This window comes from Eschrichtius robustus, chromosome 10 (genome assembly GCF_028021215.1).
Source record: "Eschrichtius robustus isolate mEscRob2 chromosome 10, mEscRob2.pri, whole genome shotgun sequence".
NCBI classification, from domain to species: Eukaryota; Metazoa; Chordata; class Mammalia; order Artiodactyla; family Eschrichtiidae; genus Eschrichtius; species Eschrichtius robustus.
The window spans coordinates 116,864,290-116,870,843 of NC_090833.1; the positions used below are offsets into that span (position 1 = coordinate 116,864,290).

The 6,554-nt window shown below is 46.2% G+C and overlaps 1 non-coding gene across 1 annotated transcript; it reads left to right on the plus strand.

Moving 5' to 3' along the window:
- The first annotated feature begins 6,196 nt into the window (after positions 1-6,196).
- On the plus strand, positions 6,197-6,303 carry LOC137771105 (U6 spliceosomal RNA). The gene has a single exon (XR_011075319.1). It is a non-coding gene; the product is annotated as a U6 spliceosomal RNA (small nuclear RNA).
- The last annotated feature ends 251 nt before the right edge of the window (positions 6,304-6,554 follow it).

A 6,554-nucleotide genomic window follows, 5' to 3' on the forward strand; every position in this document is an offset into this window, starting at 1 on the left:
TCAGGCACTGACTGAGCTGCACGGTGCTCAGAATTCCTGATGCCCAATCTACCCATTTTCAGCTGCAAAGCTTCAGATCATAAAGGTTTAAAGGGAAGTCCCCTGAATGCATTTTCTGGTACACGCTGTGATGTCCCTGAAACTTTAATCAGTTGTTCATTCCAAAAATATTTGGGGTTGTGGCGGGCGGGGGCTGCCTGCCGGGCACTGTACCAGATGCTGAGAGGCAGTAAGCAAACCAGACATGGCCCTGGGATGCCGCAGCCTAGTGGGACGACGAATCGTTGTTTAACGTGGGGCGTGGCCATCACTGTCCTTGAAAACGACCTATTCGATGTAGACGGGGCGTCAGGGAAGGCGGTCTCTCTGAGAAAGGGCTGAGTAGGAATTTGCCAGATTAAGGAGGAAAGATAACAGGCGCCCACGTGGAGAAGCGGGTGGAGCTTGGCTCCTGAGAGACTGGGAGCGCGTAATGGTGGGGGAAGTATCAGGCCGAAGCCAGGTGCTTCGTGACCGTGGGTGGGCAGTGGGCATCACCCTGACGCACCGTGGTCTCTTTGAAAGGCCACGCTGGCCGCCTGAGCAGGCAGGACAGGAGGGGAGCGGGGCTGGAAGTGAGGACACTCCCCAAGGACCATGCAGCATCCAGGCAGGATGGCCGGGGCCTGGGTGGTGTGTGAGGAGAGGGCAGGGGGCGCAGGTTTTAGATCTACTTGAAGATCCCATTGATAGGATTTGATGATGAAACCAAAGTAAGGGGCGGAGGGGAGGTGTAAAATGACCCGCACACAGCAAAGACAGGACATCACGCACAACTATGCACCGCAGAAACAGGGATGAACCTCACACACAGTGTTGGAGGAAAGAGCCCGAAGACAAGCGGACACAGAAGGCACCTCCCGGCAGCTCCCACCTCCTCCCGTCTCTGAAGCTGCTGGGCGCCCGGCACCGCCTATCTGGAGGCATCTTACAACCCTAAGGTCATCTGCCTTCCAAAATCACGCCCGAGAGAACCCACGTGGAAAATCAAAGCCCAAGGTTTGAACAGCAAGAGACAACGGACCCGTGAAGAGATTTCTGTGGAACTCCTTGGAGGTTCCAGGAACCACTCGAAGCAGGACGCAGATGGAACATCCTTTCTGAGCATTATATTCAATGCAGCATAATCTGAACATTCTGACTACGGATTGAGGGAAGTGAAAACCAGAATGCATACGTTCTTCTGTAAAGATGGAAATGCTCGGTGTGAATATAAGATGAAAGACCCTCGGTGCCACGCAAACCGTGAGAAATATTACTTTAAATTTGCTGCTTGTTTTATGCCCTTTGTATCACACATTTTTTAGCTGCTGGTATTGAAATCAAGATAGATTTTCTGGCCCCAAAGCAGAAAGCTTCTCCTAGTCGGGAAAACAAATGCCAGCCTTTTGGATTGTCTGAAAGCTAGAATTAGTTTGAATAAGGAGCCTAAGTCTTTCAGCTGAGGAAGCGTCTTTGAATGTGGGAGGTCGTCTGAGGACAGGATCTGAGAATTTCCTCTAAAAGTGTCTGGCAAGAAGCAGGGAGAAAACCAACAGGGAACAAAATATGGCCCAGGGAGCTGGTGTGCACTGTGGTGGCTGAATTTGGTGATTCCCTTTGTCGATGAGAAATCAAATAACAATTAAGCTAAGAAGAAAGAAAAGAGAATTTTATTCGAGCCAAACTGAGGATTATAACCTGGGAAACAGATTCTCAGAAGCTCTGAGAACTGCTCCATTGATCGGGAATTAAAGATGCAGTTTTATACATTTTTGAGACAAAGAAACTGTGTATCATATTGACAGGTTAGCATTGTATCCATAGTTCAATCAACAAAGTTTCTTTTTTCTTTTTTTTCAATTATGCATGTACAGACAAGCCTTTGGTCAATGCGGCCCCTTGTACCCTTGTATGAGATGAAAAAGAAACAGATTAATCATAGAATTACAATATTACAATGCTGGCCTCTGAAGAAAGGGGCCAACTTTTTCTCACAGGTTGATTTCGTCCTCCTGCTCTGAGGAGGTCTGGTTAATGTATAATGCAGATGCACATCGCACACTGGGAAAAGCCTGCCCAAAGGGCACATGTCATTCGTCTTCTTTTTTCTTCTTTCTGTCTTAGTTTGATTGTCCTGCCACAGAATATCGATGATTTTCCTCATCACCTTCGAAGGTAAATGAGAGGATAGTGTTTAAGCAGAGTTGTTTTATTTGTTCTGACAGTTCCCATGCTGAGTCATGAACTTTATCACCTCAGTCCCACGAAGGGGAAAAACGATCTTTGTTAGGGCAGGAGAGACATGTCGCTCTATCTGCCTTAGATGCGGTATTACACTGACCATTTTCAGATTTTGATGCATTTGTTTCATTCTTCAATATTTACTCTCAGGGAAAAGAGAAAAGCAAGACTGTAAATCCTCGAAGAGAAGACCGGAAGATGTCACAAGTCGGAGAGAGAAAACCATACCGTGACCCCATTTTACTACAGAGCATATGCCACCACAGGCTTGAAGCTGCACTTGCTGGCAGTGAGAAGCCCGCGCACCGCAACGAAGAGTAGACCCCGCTCGCCGCAACTAGAGAAAGCCCGCGTGCAGCAACGAAGACCCAGCACAGCCAAAAAGAAATAAAAAATTTTATAAATAAATAAATAAAACCAAAAAATGAAGAGTACACTACCCAAAGGTATGCAGACATCAGTGAAAGCACCGGGACACAGAGCTGTTCACATTTCTCCTTCTTCAGCAGTTTCACAATGGTAAGAACAGAAGATCTGTGGAAAGCATTTCCTTAGTTAACAGCCATACATTGAACACCTCCTGTGCACTTCTGTGGTTTAGAGTTCAGCAAAGAAAAGAGACAGTCTGACCCTTAGGAGTTTAACATCTGGTGCAGAGAATCTCAACCCTATCAAACCCAACACTCCTTCTTAAAACAAATATTTTGTAATGCCACCATCACGATTCTGATATAAAATCCATGAGTAGTTTACCTACAAATTCAAAAAACCATTATAATGCCCTAATTGTAAATTATAACATAAATTTATAATATAAATTGTAATATAAATTATAAAATGTAATATGTATTTTAGTTATAAAATATAAACAAAAAGAAAGTTGTAATTTTCTTAATGTAGTTCAGTGTGTAGCTACTATAGAAATAATCAGTTGCTATGCCTTAAAATAGCACCTGCCAATCATTGTGATAATCAAAACTTCCAGAAATTTTCTAAAATGCTACCAAGAGCTGTTCTGCCTTCCCTAAAAATCACTAATCATTTAAGAGAAGAAAAGGAAACTGTTCGCTACATATTTAAAAGGTGGTATCTACTTCTGATATTTCAAGAATCATGCTTGAGCTTATGTATTTTTATTCTAATTAGAACAAGACTAGACAAGAACAGCATTTTCAAGTAACACCCTGTTAAGGGCTCAGTGTGTCCCCACAAAATCCGTATGTTGATGCCTTAACTGCTCTACCTCAGAATGTGACTGTATTTGGAGACGGTGCCTTTAAAGAGGTAATTAAGTTAAAGTGAGGTCATATTACAACTAGTGTCCTTACAAGAAGAAGATTAGGACACAGAAAACACGGCAGAAGGACAACCATGTGCAGACACAGTGAGAAGGCAGCCGTCTGCAAGCCAAGGAGAGAGGCTTCAAAAGGAACTAAACTGCTGGCAGCCTGATCTTGGACTTCAGCCTCCAGAATTGGAGACAATACATTTCTGTCATTTAAGCCACTCAGTCTGTGGTATTTTGTTATGGCAGCCCTAGCAAACAAATCCACACCCCTAGGTGGGACTTGGGAGGGTACAGCAGCCCTGGGTGCCCTGCCCAGAACTGGTACAAGGAAGCAGGAAGAAGAAGAGGATGGAGAAGGAGCGCTTGAGCAGAAACAACAGAGCAGGAGGGCTGAATAGCTTTTGTGTTGGAAGAACTGCATTGCCTGCTGGCTTAATTTAGCACTGTGTGCAACATTTGGAAAAAGAGAGGCACGATCCTCATAGAGAAGTCTGTTAACAATCATCTCTCTGTCAACGCAGTAAAAGAGAGCAGTTGTGCGCAAAAACCCAATTCTCAATTGCATTCTCAAAATGTGGTGTATGCAAAAATGCATAAGGGCAATTGTGCAAGTAAGTGTCCCGTATGTGCATGGGTAGCAAAAGTTTGCTCCAACAAAATGGGGACAGAATTACTCTTATTGAATAAATTAATGAGGATCCATCTGTAAAGACCTGTTTTTCATTTCTGCGTTCTGTTCTACCACATGTTCATTTCCACGCGCATGTCTGATGTTACTCAGACCCACTAGATTGCCGCTGCGTCCTGTGTCTCTTCACCATCACTGCCGAGTCACAACAGAGCTGAGTTTACAAATGAAAAGAATTTTTTTCTTACAGTCAGCTTTCCTATGAACCCTCACTCCTTGTTTCCGTATTACTGACACGGCAGCAATGTCTTCCCTAATATGTAAAAAGTCCACACCAGCCACCTTCCAAGGGAAGGTGTGGAGAAGTAAGGGGAGCGGAGCGGATGGGACGCGTCCCTCCTTACGGGAGAAATAGCACACAAACAGGAAGAGCGTGGATGCCACGTGAGCTGTACAGAGGAAATGTCTTCTCCCTGGCGCTAATTTGTTTATATTATGTAAGGCTTTATTATGTTGTGGACTTTGCTAAATACTGCAGAAATACCAAAGAAGTGTAAAAGGACTCTTGTCCCCAAGAAATGATCGTCTACCTGGAAAGACAGCACGAGCGTATGAAGCAGTCATCTAGAGGGCGGTCAGGGGCTGAAGTCTGAGACGCTGAGCAGGACCTGCCCTGCCTGGGGCCCCCCGAGGTCAGTCCTCAAGCCCGAGCCAGCTCCTTCTTTCAGTAAGAACACAGGGCAGGAGCACACCCAGGTCCGTTCGTACCTACAGAGCATTGAGGTGACACTGTCAGAGTCAGTTACATCATCAGCCAGCACAGAACATCGCTATTGCTCCGGTATTGTCTCGGCTTTGTTAACGGTATTTGTGTCTGTGTGTTTTATTAATTGTCTTTTATTAATGAGTAATATTGTGTGTGGAGGGCAGTGGGGAGATTGAGGCAGCTTCCACGGGAAAGACCCCCCCCAAGCCGTGAGTAGAGGCAATGGGTAAATAGCTTCCCAGCCTGGTTTCCGGTTCCCATAGACACGACCAAAACTATGTTTAAAACGCAAATGTTTAAGAGAAAACTGCATAGTTTAGGAAGGAGGGAAAGCTAAGAAAGCAAGAAAAGAAGAGTCTCCAAGAGTCGATCGATTTCATGAGATCTCTTTTACTGGGGTAACTGGAGTCTCCCAAGGTCTTGCCAGCCTTTCATCTGGATGGGCCATACAAGTTACAGCTCAGGGTAAACGGCTCCCAGCCTGCTCTTATAAGCCACCTTGGCCCCCTGGAAAGCCCCTGAAGCATTTCTGAGGTGCTGGTGTGGCTCTGCGTGCAGAGCAGCCCTTCGTTCACGCTCCACGGCCCTCGCCAGCAGCATTGGGGCTGGGCCCTCGTGGAATCTGCACCGTCTCCCAAGGAGGGAACCCAGGGGCCTTTACAGCCTGGGGTCTTCACTGCACCACAGTAAGTCGCGTTGCTCCAGGTAGCAGGCAGACAGATCCTTCTCCCTCTCTGGGTCACACTTTTTCGGCTGAGGATAAACACAGAGCTGCCGTGTCCCGGGGGCGCGCAGTCCTCTCTCTGCCAGCTCGACAGGCGTCCAGCACGCAGGGCTGGAGAGACACAGCCATGTTAACAGCTAGCACTTACAGAGCACTTGATCCATGCCATGCACTACTCGAAGTGGGCTACCAGATCAACTTAAAACCCCCCTGAGAGGCATGCAACCGCCAACACCCCCAGTTGTAAAAGGAGATGGAGCGGCTTGTCCAAGATTGTCACCAGCCCCTAGGCAGTGGAGCTGGGAGACCTGACCCCAGGCAGATCCTCTGGCCGCAGAATCTGCGCTCTGATCCATCAGGCTTCCCTCATCCTTGCATCCTTCCCTGAGGCTCCGCGGACACCACTCTCCTCCAGACAAAGCCCCGATGAGAATACATTTCCTGGGAGTTGGCTCAAGCTGGGGCCCCTGCTCCACTAGCATCCTGCAAAGTTTATTTTTCCCATCACGGTTTAAAAGCAGGTCTCCCATGCTCGCTTCAGCAGCACTTATACTAAAATGGAAATGATACAGAGAAGATTAGCATGGCCCCTGCGCAAAGATGACGCACAAATTTATGAAGCGTGGCGTATTTTTGTTCCGATGTTTTCTTAGGTCAGTCTCCCAAGACAATAGAAATAAAAACAAAAAATAAACAAATGGGACCTAATCAAACTTACAAGATTTTGCACAGCAAAGGAAAGCATAAAAAAAAAAAAAAATGAAAAGACAACCTACGGAATGGGAGAAAGTATTTGCAAATGATGCGACCAACAAGGGCTTAATCTCCAAAATATACAAACAGTTCATACAACTCAACAGCAGAAAAACAAACAGCCCTATCCAAA